The following is a 13707-nucleotide window of genomic DNA, read 5'->3' as shown; positions in this document are numbered from 1 at the left end:
TTTAAAAAATGACTTCACCCATATATCACCTGCATCAAGATATGAAACTTTTTCATTGTGGCAGAATTCTACCAAAAGAAATATTAAAAGGAGCTTATGGGGAGGAAGAGAAATGATCTTAGATGGCAGTAAGCTAAAGCAGGATGGAATGAATGGCTTGAACACAAGGAGGAATGTGGGTAAATTGAATAAATATATTTTCAGTGACAATAATAATAATAATAATATTATCTTGTGAGAGCTTAAATAAATGTTGAAATAAAGGACATGACAATAATAGCACAAAATGTTGGAAAGGGTCAAAGAGTTGTGAGGTCCCTGCATTATCTGGAAAACGGTAAAGGTGCTAATTTAAGGTAGATTCTCTTAAATCAATGATACATTCTAGGATAGTCACTAAGAGAAGAAGGAAAGAATATGTAACTAACAAGCTAATCAAAACAGAAATTGGAGTTTTTTAAATGTTTTATTGATCCAAAAGACAGCAAGAAGAAAAAAGGAACAAGCATAAGATGAGACAAATAGAAAACTATCAGTAAAATGGAATATTTAAATCCAAATATGTTAGTAATTGTATTAGATTGAGACAAACTAAATAAGTTTTATGTATATATATATAATTTATTTTTATATAATTTCTTAATTTAATCTTTATATAGTTTATTCTTACAAAATTTTATATATATAATCTTGTGAGATTTTATATATATAATTAAATATATATAATATTCAATATAAAATCTCACAAGAATAAACTTTGAATATAAGAACATAGGCTGGGTGTGGTGGCTCATGCCTGTAATCCCAGCACTTTGGGAGGCCGAGACAAGTGGATCACTTGAGATCAGGATTTTGAGACCAGCCTAGCCAACATGGTGAAACCCCATCTCTACCAAAAATACAAAACTTCGCCAAGTGTCATGGCACATGCTTGTAATCTCAGCTACTTGGGACGCTGAGGTGGGAGGATTGCTTGAACCTGGGAGGCGGAGGTTGCCATGTGCCGTGAGCTGAGATCACACCATTGCACTCCAGCCTGGTGTATTTTGTGTATATATATACACACACACACACACACACACACAAATGTTAGGGAAAATGGGAAAAGAGAAACATGTAAACTGTAACCAAAAGAAAGTTGACATCACTTAACTAACATCAGACAACATAAATTTTAAGGCGAATGATATTACTAGCAGTATAGAAGACATTTGTGATCATAAAAATTTCAATTTAACAAAAAGATAGAGACATAAATTTGTATGCACTTGTTAACATAGCCATATTATACATCTATGAAAAAGAGCAAACTGCTCTTATATATGTAACAACCTGAATCAATCTCATGCAAATAATGTTTACAAAATAATATATGCTGTATAATTTCACTTAAAGTTCAGAAACTGGTCAAACAGCCGTATGGTGAGGCCAGTCTGATCGTGATTTCCTTTGTGGGCACAGTGGATAACAGCTGGGGAGAGGCTCAAGGGAGGCTCAGAGGTGTTGGAAGGCATCTGTTTCACGTTATGCTTGTTCTTTTTTCTTCTTACCGTTTTTTGGATCCATCAAGCATTTTAAAAATTTCAATTTCTGTTTTGATAAGCTTGTTAGTTACATATTCTTGTCTTCTTCTCTTAGTGGCTCTCCTGGAATGTATCATTGACTTTAGATTATCCACCTTAAATCAGCGCGTTTACCATTTTCCAGGTAATGCAAGGAGCTCACAACTCTTTGATCCTTTCCGACATTTTGTGCTATTATTGTCATGTCTTTTAATTCTACATTTATTTAAGCCCTCACAGGTATTGTGATCACTGAAAATATATTTATTCAATCTACCCACATTCCTCCTGTGCTTGTGACACCCATTCCATCCTGCCTTACCTTGCTTGATAAGCTCCTTTTGATATTTCTTTTGGTAGACTTCTACTGCAATGAATGGTTTTAGTTTTTGTTGAACAACAACAAAAAATATTTTATTTTTATTCTGTAAGCGTATCATTATCTTGTCTGGTGGCTTCCATTGTTTCTATTAAAAATTCAGATGCTAGTCTTATTGCTGCTCTCAGAAGTCATGCGTCCTTCTTACCTGGCTGCTTTAAGATTTTTCTGTTTTTTCTTTTGAATTTAGCAATGTTATTATGAGGTGTCTAGGTGTATTTATCCTGGTTGGGTTTAAAGAGATTCTGCAATCTGCAGCTTTATATTTTTCATTTATTTCAGACAACCCTTGGTCAGTTTTTTGTTTTGTTTTGTTTTCTTAATTATCTCTTCAATTCTTAGATTTCAATTATACATTTTAGACATTTTCACTATATTCCATTAGAATGTTACTTTTTTTCATTTTTTCACTGTGTGTGTGTGTGTTTGTATGTGTGTGTGGAGGAGATTTAATCGAGATATTTTCTACTGAGTACCTTTCAATTTTTAAATCTCTTCTGGTTTGTCTAACCTGCTCTTACATTCGTCTAGTGAATTCTTCATGTTAGCCTTGCATTATTTTTGGTTCTAGAATTGTCATTTGATTTTCTTCCATATATTTTAGTTCACAGGAACTAATCATGTTTTTCTTGAACATATTAAGCATAGTTATTTTAAAATCCATGTCTGATAACTCCAATATCACAATTACCTACGGTCTGCTTCTATTTTATTTATATCTTTTCCTCTTGCCATTTAGTCATCTGGTCTAGTTTCCCAGCATGCTATTAATTTGAATGCTAGATATTATCCATGAAAAATAGTATGGGGCTCTGGAACATTTTATCCCCTTCTAGAGTGGATTTAATATGTATCTGGTAGGCAGGTAGAATATAGGAGGATCACCTTAATCTAAGCATCCATTGCTAGGATTGAGGCTTTTCTTTTTGAGGGCTCATATATTTTCTGTTTGTCCTTACTCCTAGGGTATAGCTCCTTGGAGTGATGGCAATAAAAGCCTGGGACATTTACAGTGGCCAGACCTCCCTAGCAGACTCAACTCATTTTCATCTCTCTGGTTCCATGAGGCTGTCTGAATTTCTGTTTAGCGTTTTAGCCTCTCAGATGGTGCTTATTTCTTAGCACTGCCTGTAGCCGCTCCCCAACTCTTCCTGGTACATGCATCACTGAAGAACTGACAAATGCCGTAATAGGAAACAGCATGCATTTGGGGCTCAATTATGTATGGTTTTCATATGTACAGCATTGTGGCCCTTCAGATCCCTGTCACATTTGTCCCCCTTCAGCATGGTCACAGGGTTTAGGAAACTGATTTCTGTTTGGCCTCTATGCCCCATGACATGAATTGGCAAATACCCCAAGGGGTAGTAAAATAAAACAAAAAATAAAGAGTACATACCAAAAACCAACCAACCAACCAACTAACTAACTAACTAACAAAACAACAAGAGAAATACAGCTGCTTCCCATCTTTCTAGGATCTTTTTTTAAGTCTTAGTTGCTTGAACTGTTCATCAATGACTTCAAACACAAAGGATTATTTCTATGTTTTATTCAATGTAAATAGTTGTTCTCAGTAAGAGGATTTGTCTGCAAAAACTACTCCTTCATAAATGGAAGAAAAAGATAGTCTAGGAGGTGGGGCTGGAAAGTATTAGTGTCCGGGCTTCACCCTACACTAATTAAATGAGAATATATTGATAGGGGAATTGATATTTTTTTAAAGCGCCTGCAAATGGTCCTCTTATGCAGTCAGATTAGAAAACTACTGATATAAACAAGCTGTATAAAATTGACTGAATATTTGAGATGGTTTTAATATGGAGTTGGATGATTTAATGTCATGTGCAATCCTTACTGCCTCCCTCATATTTTCGAATATACAATAATAACCCTCTGATCCAAAGATAATCCATCCCACCATGCCATTGCTATCCTCCCTTTCTACCAGCTCTGACAAGTAATTATTCATCTTCAAACGTTCACCTTTTCTTCAGAAAATAGATACACTTTTATAATTTTGTCTTAATTATCTTGTACATTTCTAAATATGTATGCTTTACACATATATGGATATATTTATACACATTTATGTATACTTATACATATCACTGCTATTGCAAATAGAATTTTTCTTTATATTTTCTAATCTATAATTACGTGTATATATAACAACTATTCATCTGTGGATAGTGATCTGGTATTTGAGCCTCTTTGTTGTTATCTCATAAGCCTTAATAGATATTTTTTGACAAATTCCATTTCTAAGTATCTTATCTTATTGCGGTAGAAACAATATTTTTTTTTCCTTCACTACTAGTCACAGTTCTGATACATGCTTTCTGTTTTGACATACTGGCTGGAAATTCTAGGTCAGGTTGGCAGAAGAAGATCTATTTTTTAGAGTGTTATCATATTATGAAATGTAAGTGTGATGGATGCCTAAAATCAGAAGGTAGTTTATTCATTTTTGATACAAAGCAGTGTAAATACGTCCTACAATAATAAGAAGAATGTTGTTCACCTTATGTTTGCATGTTCTCATTCCCAATTCTCAAAGTCCACTCTATTAGAACAGAGATGCCACAAATAAACTTTCAATTACAAGAGAGAGAGAAAAAAGCCCACTTTAAGTAGATTTTGGCACCACCATCTTCACTGAAATTACTTTTTAAAAGTCACCAATAACCTCCATCATGCAAAATCAATTTCTTAGTCCTTATGTTACTCAAATTGTTAGTTGCATTTGACAAAGTTGATCGCACTGTCTTATTGAAACACACATCTTCAGTTGTCTTCCAGGACATTGTACTGTTCAGGTTTTCCTCCTACCCCCTGTCAGAGCACCATCTTCTTCCCATCCTCTAAATACTGAAATGCCCAAGGACTCATTCATATCCCTCGCTCTCTAGGTTACCCTCTGTTGTGAGTTGAATTTTTCTCCCTAAAAGATATGGTGAAGTCATAACTCTCAATACCTGTGAGTACTTGTGAATACCTGTGAGTGTGACCTTATTTGGAAATAGGGTCTTTGCAGATGTAATCAAGTTAATGAAGTTATTAGGGTGGGCCCTAAAGTAACGTGACTGATGATATTATGAGAAGGATATTTAGGCAGAGCACACAAGTAGAATGCCATGTGATGAAGGAGGTGGAGACTGGAGGGATGCAGCCTCTGCCAGCCAAGGACTGCCAAGAAATCAATGGTCACCACAAGGGTCAAAGAATAGGAAAGGAAGGATTCTACTCAGACTCTCAGAGGGAGCATGGCTCTTCTGATGCCTTCATTTTGGCCTTCCAACCTCCAGAACTGTGACCATAAGCTTCTGTTTTTCAAGTCACCAAATTTACAGTAATTCCTTAGGGCAGCCCTTGGAGACTAACATATCTTTACCCCCTTAGCTTTAAAAACACTGCTACGGAGAATTCTAAAATGCTCTTTAATACTCCCAGCCTTTAGTATACACACAGCTTCTTCAGATATTCAAACAGAACTTTGCTGATATAATTAACATCCCAAACCAGTTGACCTGTGGATAAAAATATTTTGCAGGTAGGCCTGACTCAATTACATGAGCTCCTTAAAAGCAGATCATTTTCTCCAGCTGGATTCAAAAAAGGAAGTATGAGAAATGAAGAATGAGAGGGATTTGATCTATAGTCACTAGCTTGAAGATTGAAGGGGCCGTATGGCAGGTCTGCAGGTGTCCTCCAGGAGTTGAGAGTATCCTCTGATAGTTGTATGGAAATAGTGACCTCAGTCTTACAACCATGAGGAACTGAATTTTGTCAACAACAAGAATGGGTTTATAAGCAGATTTTTCCCCAACCCCTTGAGAAAAGAACTAAGCTCAGGTGACAGCTTGATTTCAGTCTATGAAGCCCCAAGCAGAGAACTCAGCCACACTGTCATTCTGACCTAGAGGACTAAGAGCAAGTTCACAGTTCAATTGAAGTAATTTGTTACATGGCAAGAGCAGATCAACATGAATACCATCTATGTGCTGATGATTTAAACGTGTATATTTAGCTCAGCTTCACGCTTAACCTCCAGTCTTACGCATCTACATTAGTATGAATAAAACATAAATTTTGGCTCTCTCCACTCACCAATATCTATTTTTGCTGAATTATATATAATCAGCCAGACATCACCACCATCTCCTTGGAATATGTCCTCTGCATCGCCGAGGAGAAGATGGGAACTAAAGCTTTTGTAATCTCCTTGCTTGAATGGTCCCAGTTTAGAATTTTCTAATGAGAGAAAAACACAAGATTAAGAAGGTAAGAAAAAAGATGAAGCCATTATCCTCTGCAGACAGTTGCAGACTGACAGGGGGCAGATGGGAGATTCACAGCATTTTTTCTGGGAAGCATTTGAGAACCACCCACTTCACTCCTAGAGCCTCAGATAGTTGCTAGAAATTTCATAGAGATTTTGAGAATTGCAGCACATTGCAGTGAGTTTTTGGAACCCCCTGACTTCTTGGCATCAGGCTGAGCTCTTCAGTATCTGCTCTGCTGATCTGCAGTATAGACATCCTTGTTCCCTCTTCTCTGACTCTTCCAACAGTGGAGTAAGGTCTTGGATTCCCACAAGATGCCACTTATACCTGGGTACATGGGGAAACTTGTGTTCTTATAACCAAACCTTCAGTGATATCTCAGTTCACTCCCAATGCCTGCCTTCCCCAACAATGAAAATGGCATTTTTACTTACAGAGGCACTCATGCCTCAAGGCAGAGTTCATCCCTGATTCCTCTTTTTCCTCTTGTCTTTCATGTGGTGCATCCACATTCAGAAAGCAGCCAGATGGATTTTCTTTTAAATTAGCAGAGGGTTCCATTTTTCACTGTAAGTTCTTGAAGAACAGTAAAGCATTTCCCACACATAATCCCTAGAAGCTGTTCTCAATCTCCTGGCCCTCTTTCCCCGGAAGCTGCTGCAGAGACCCTCTCATGACAATTCTTTAGGTTCCATGGCTTTTGGAGTCCCACCCCCTGTGGCTTCTCTCTCCCCCTCTCCATGCCATCTCGGACTTCATTGATTGACTTCTCTCTTTTTCAGCTCAAAAGAATCTTTTTTCTTTAAAAAGAGGGCATCTACGTGTACAAATATAACATTCTCTTTAGCAGAGACAGATGAGCGCTCATCTGTTAATACATTTTTGTGCCCTTATGTAACGTTCTCAGGAATTTTGGTAGCTTATCTGACACAACCTGCCTTTAAAAGAAAAACACAACTATTTTAGTTATAAAAAGTTTTAGAAAACTTCAAACATATGTAAAACTAGAGAGAGTATAATGAACTTAAATGTGCCCATCAACCATCACCCATCGAGCTGTTTCCACAAGTAACAGCTCAAAAGCAAACTTATTCTTATTTTATCTGTACCCTCACCTGCTTTCCCTCCCACCTCCTGATCATGTTGAATCAAACCCTAAATGTAACATTAATTCACCTGTAAATATTTCAGCACATTATTCTAAAATATAGGGATTTAAAAAGTGTTATAATACCATTATCATATCAGAAATAATTAACAATAATTTTAATACAATCAAATATCCAAAGTTTATATTATCCAATTTTCATAGAAAATAATTTTGCTAATTATATATTTTTTCTTCTAATTAGAGTAAACAAACTAATTGTTGATTTTATTGGGTTCCAGATAAGGCCCAGGCATTATAACTAGTCGAATGATTCTTAAATCACTTTTAAGCTATGATTTATCCCTTCATCTCTTTAGTTTATATAATTTTTGTTGTCGAGGGGAAACTACATTTTTCTCAGTATGGGTTTTTCTAATTGTATCCCTGTAGTGGCATTTGAAATACTTTTCTGTCTTCCATATTTTCTGTGTATTGACTATAAAAGCTAGAAGTTTGTTCAAATTTATTTAAACTTTTTTGAACGTTTGGGTAACACCATTGATTAGATGGTATTTTACATATATATATATATATATATATATATATCTGTCAAAAGATACATAATGTCTAGCTGACTCTCTTTTTGAATGATAGCAGTGTTGGTCATTTTCCTCATTTATTAGTTTACAAGGAATTGAAATTGATGATATGCTAATTCTATCATTCCTTTTTCATTTATTAGCTGAAATAACTTCTTACAAAAAGAAATTTACCTGTTAACAATTTGATTTCACCAAGATACAGTTCATACAGAAAACAACAACAAGATAAATGGCTAATTCTTTCTCTTTTTTCTTTACCAGTTTTCAAAATAATGACTATTCTTTTGTCAGACTGGGCTTTATCAGAGACACCGAACTATTTCACTTACAACATTTTTGATGCCAAATGTGTGAGTTGTATCCATATCAGCAACCAGTTCTCCAATTATCCGTACACCAATTGGGTGTCCTCCAATTCAATTCAATTCTGATACTAACTACCCAGAATTAGCTCACATCCTACAGGTCAAAGGCTCAGTCACACAAGAATGCCCCCACTTCAGGTGCCAGTCACAAGGCCCAGGTTACCACCTGCACTTCTAACCAACTGTCTATAAATCAGGGCTTCCCGTGACTCCCTCTTACGTTTGATAATTTGATAGAATGGCTCAAAAAATACAGGAAAACATTTGACTTCCTAGTATCAGCTGATTATAAAGGATATCATACATGAATAGCCATTTGGAAGAGCTGCACAGGCCAAGGCACGGAGGTGGGGAATAGAGCCTCTGTGCCCTCTCGGTACATGCCACTCATCCAGCACATCCATGTGTTTACCAACTTGGAAGCTTTCAAACACCATTGTTTAAGGGTTTTTATGGAGGTTCCATTACATAGACACGCTTGATTACATCATTGGCCATTGGTGATTGAACTCAATCTCCAGCCTCTCCCGTCCCTGGAAGTCTCAAAGTGGGGCAGAAAATTTCAACCCTCTCAACATGTGGTTGTTTCCTCTGGCAACCACCCATCATTTGGAGGCTCTCTAGAGGCCATCCAGGGCCACTTATTTAGCATAAATCAGGTATGGTTGAAAGGGACTTGTTATGAAAAACAAAGATGCTCCCATTATCTCCACCACTTAAGAAATCCAATGGTTTTAAAAGCTCTGTGTCAGGAACTAGGACAAAGACCAGATATATATTTCTTACTGTCATAAACAAACAGCTACCACCATATGTGTTATGAGAATAGGGGCTTTAAAATAGGAATTGGGGTTTACATCTTTGTGAGCGGAGCTGGAGGGAGGGCTAGAAGTCAGAAGGACTTCAGGCAGGAAATCAGAAAAAAATTCAAGAATGACTTGGGCCTGTACATTGGGTGGGTAGACAGGTGCTGACAGCAAAGTCCAAGAAGCCACTGAGCCTAGCCACGATGACTTTGAGTTACCTGGAATGACCACAAAGTGGAGGAGCATGGAGAAGTCTGGGAAGCCACTACTAGTGGATATTTTTACTTCCAATAATATGGTTGTGCTTCACATACTCCTTCCAAACCTCAGTTTCTTCCTTTGGCAAAGTTTAATCTAGAAAATAATAGGGATTGTATTGTGTCCCTTGAAATTCATATGTTGAAACTGTACCCACTGGTACTTCAGAATGTGAGTGTATTTGGAGATAAGGCCTTTAACGAGGCAACTAAGGTTAAGTGAGGTCGTATGAGAGGGTCCTAATCCAATAGACTGGCGTCCCTAAAGAAAAGAAAGAGACACCAAAAGTGTGAGAGCCTAGAGAAGAGACCATGAGGGATACAGTAGGAAGGTGGCCATCTACAAGCCAAGGAGAGGGGCCTTGGAGAAACCCAATCTGCTGGCATCTTAATTCTGGGCTTTCAGCCTCCGGAACTGTGAACAAATACATTTCTGCTGTTTAAACCACTGAGTTTGTGGTATTTTGTTATGTCAGCCCTAACAAATTAATACACAATGGATGTTTGGAAATGTAGTTTCCAGCTTTAGAAGTGAGTGTGGTCATGGTGCTGAGGTGACAGCAATAATACAACAGATTTTTAGCATGCTCCAAAGCTGACCAATGAGGGAGTCTCTGTGTGTGTGTGTGTGTATGGGGGAGTGTTTGTAATGATAAATTTATGAATTTAACAAAAATTTTGTATTTCAATATTAATGCTCGAGTTGTAATATTTATTTGGTGGGGGCCTCTTTAAATTGACTCTAGTTCTTTTGAGATGATCTAAGTGGTCTCTAAGAGCTTCCTTGCTTTTTAGAATAAGACATTCCAGGATTATGTTGTACATTTGCTATTCCAGAGCTGGAATCAATTATTTCTCAAAGGAGCCCTGATTTCCTTTAGTGTGAAATGGTGATGAGGAAACACAGGCTGGGTAATAGGGGTGCTCGTTACTATTCTGTTGTTAATTATTTCTATACCCTTTAGTGGACATAGAAAATAACAGATTATGAGTTCATGCCAATATTTTTGACTTACGTTTAGGACTACAGAGTCTTCATGTACTTTATTGACTTTGAATCTGTATCTCCTTTCTCCAACACCGAAAAATTACTAGTTCTTAATGCTGTAGATTCTGTTAAAGGTGTTGGTGTCCTGCCCAGACTCTACTTACTTGACTGGTGCACACATCCCTTGGAGTGGTAAGTATTAGCAACAAATAGCTCACAGATACAGCCTTCTCTGAGAAAGTATCTTGGATGTGAGTCATGCCCCTTGAGAGCCACTATATTCTTCTCCTAGAGTCAGCCTGAGTCAATGGCGGACTAATAACAACCCTCTTGACTCAGGGGTTAATGTGGTGTTTGTTATTGGGGGCAAAAATATTACATCTCCCAGATCTTCATAGTAAACTATAGCCTTTAATGCTAAAATTATCCTTGTCTTTCTTATTCCTCTTGCTATTTTTCCTGCATCTGTTTGCTTTGTCTTTTATAATTGCATTGGCTCATGTGTCCTTAAATATTTTTCTTTGGTTTGCTCATTTTCTCACTTAATTTAGTATTTGAGTTCACTTTCTCGGGGAAGCTTGACGCTCTGGCAGCACCTCTGATCTTTTCTCCAGCTTTATCTTTCTTCATAGCACTTGCTGCTACCTGACTTTATACTATATATATATGTGTGTATGTGTGTGTGTGTGTGTGTATGTGTATATGTGTATATATATATATTTTTTACTAGTTTGTTGTCTGTCTCTTTCTTAGAATGCAAACTTTGCGGAGAAAGGGATTATGTTTTCCTTCCGCCCTATCCCCAATCCTCTGGCAAGCTCTTGGCACAGAGTAGGTACTCATAAATATTTGTGGAATGAAGGAAAGGTACTTGTCTAAAGCATAAGATATGAGCGCCCTTTCATGAAAGGCCAGTAATATGAGAAAGCAGAGTAAAGGGACTTAGAATCCAAGACAGAACTAATTATATAATGTGAATGTTTGACAAGCATCAGAGAAAGGAAGTCTGGGGCATCTAGTCATGTGATGAGAGGATGCCTGCCTTTGAAACTGACCATGTCTGTGGGTCTTTGAATCCTTTTCTCTGAACAGATCGTAGTTGGGCAGATGGCACTGCCAGCATGCCTCCATGACTTGCCAGCCACATTTCTCATGGACCCCTTTGTTGGACCTGAATGTGTTAAATATTCGGGGCTTCTGTAATCACCCTTTCATTTAATATCCAAATAAAAGAGCTTTAAGCATCATAAGACAAAATGTGGTAACACTTTGGAGACATTCAAGTGTACTTTTGTGTTTAGATTGGTGGGGAACTTGTCCTGCCATATCTTGCTATGAAGTCTTGTGAACATTTGAATTCCGTGTCACTCCACGAATGATATTCCAGGATCTTATGGTCAACCCTCTATCTCACGCTGCCTAAATGCAAATAAGATATCTTTTTTTCTTCATCTTCTCAAAGAACCTCCAGAATATGATCTTTGTGTGATTTTTTACTGAAGATTTGAGGGTGATGGGAGTTCATATTTACAGGTATTATTACAACAAAGTTTAAGAAATGTCCTCGTATTAAGAATCCTCTATTGTTGTTCCAATTAGTTCATTGGTAATTTTTCAAAACAGGACATTTCTCATGCGCTACATCCCTACATAGGCCTTAACTACTGTCACATTGCAGGGATGTGTTCATTGTGGATCATTTTTCTTATACCTGTGTCCTTTATTCCAGACTCCTAAGTCTTATCTTGATACACCAGTGGACAGCTACAAAATGCCTATTATTCTTTTTTTGCAGAGCAATTTAATTCTCTTTGTTAACGCTTCTCCATTATTGCCTAGCTTGAGAAAAAGGAGGGTTTGCTCTTCTCTAAAAGATCAATCCAGCTATTTTCTTTCTTTCTTTTTTAAAAAAGACAAATCTCTCCCTATGAAAAATCATTCTGAATTTCCTTGTCATCTGCTTAAGTCATAGTTTTCTTTTAAAATAATTATTTTTCGCCTGCCACATTATCATATTGTGTCAGATTCTAGCCAATTGTTGTAAACCTTAAAGACATTCAAGGAGAATTTGCATAAATGTCTGCTTTGATTTTAACCTGTAGGTTCTAGAAGCCATACTGCATTCCATCTTCCCAGGGGGTGTGATGAGACATCACTAATGTACTCAAAGTTCTTGATAGCATTAGTCAATGTGGTTTTACTACTTCTTGGGTTAATTATCGTTGCTAATAGGCTTCCAGAAAGTCACATATTTCATAGCGCTATTTTTGTGCATTGCCATAGTCTCACCATTTTTCAAATCTACTCCATATTACCGTGTCCCTTCTGTTGTGGGTTGAATTGTGTCCTGCAAAAAGATATGTTAAAGTCCTAAACCTAGATGATATGGTTTGGCTGTGTCCCCACCCAAATCTCATCTTGAATTGTAGTTCCCACAATCCCCACGTCTTGTGGGAGGGACCAGGTGGAGATAATTGAAATGTGGGTGCAGTTTCCCCCATCCTGTTCTCATGATAGTGAGTTCTCATGAGATCTAATGGTTTCATAAGCCGCCTTTACCCCTTTTGTTTCACTTCTCCTTGCTGCTGCCATGTGAAGACATGTTTGCTTCCCCTTCTACCATGATTGTAAGTTTCCTGAGGGTTCCCCAGTGATGCAGAACTGTGAGTCAACTAAACCTCTTTCCTTTATAAATTACGCAGTCTTGGGTATTTCTTCCTAGCAGGATGAGAACGGGCTAATACACTAGGAGGTATCTGTGAACATGACCTTATTTGGAAATAGAGTCTTGTAGGTGTAATTAATTAGGACTCTGAGAGAAGACATTCATGTTTTAAGCCACCCAGTTTGTGGTAATTTGTTATGGCAGCCCTAGGGAAACTAATGCTAACGTTGATTTATGTCTGACATCTATTCTTGATTAACTTTGCTTATTTGATTAAGGATTTAAAAGAAAAATGTTCATTTTCACTTCCTTTTAATACAGTGATTTATGCTTGTGTTTTGAATTATTTTCTTCTTCTTATTCTAAGCGCCTTTCTGACTGTATTCTCCTAACTTTTAAACAGTTGAATAAGTAATACTGCTATGACGAACACACACCAGTGGCTGAACCTGACAAAGATTTACTTGCCACACATGAAAAGTCCACTGAGATTGACCAGCCTTCCTCCACATCAGATGAAATTGTGTCATCTGAAACACTGGCCATCATGGTTGTTGAAGTAAGAAGAGATGGAAGAGACACAGTCTCTTAACTGCCTCATTCCAGGATAGAAATTTTGTCTACTCACAGTTCATTGGCCAGAAGTAGTTTCAAGGCCTCAACATGACTATTAGGTAAGGTGCCAAATACGAGGGAGAACTCGGAAA

This window comes from Macaca mulatta, chromosome 3 (assembly GCF_049350105.2).
Source record: "Macaca mulatta isolate MMU2019108-1 chromosome 3, T2T-MMU8v2.0, whole genome shotgun sequence".
In the NCBI taxonomy this organism is placed as follows: domain Eukaryota; kingdom Metazoa; phylum Chordata; class Mammalia; order Primates; family Cercopithecidae; genus Macaca; species Macaca mulatta.
The sequence above is the reverse complement of the archived record's forward strand: the minus strand, read 5'-3'. Positions refer to the sequence as shown.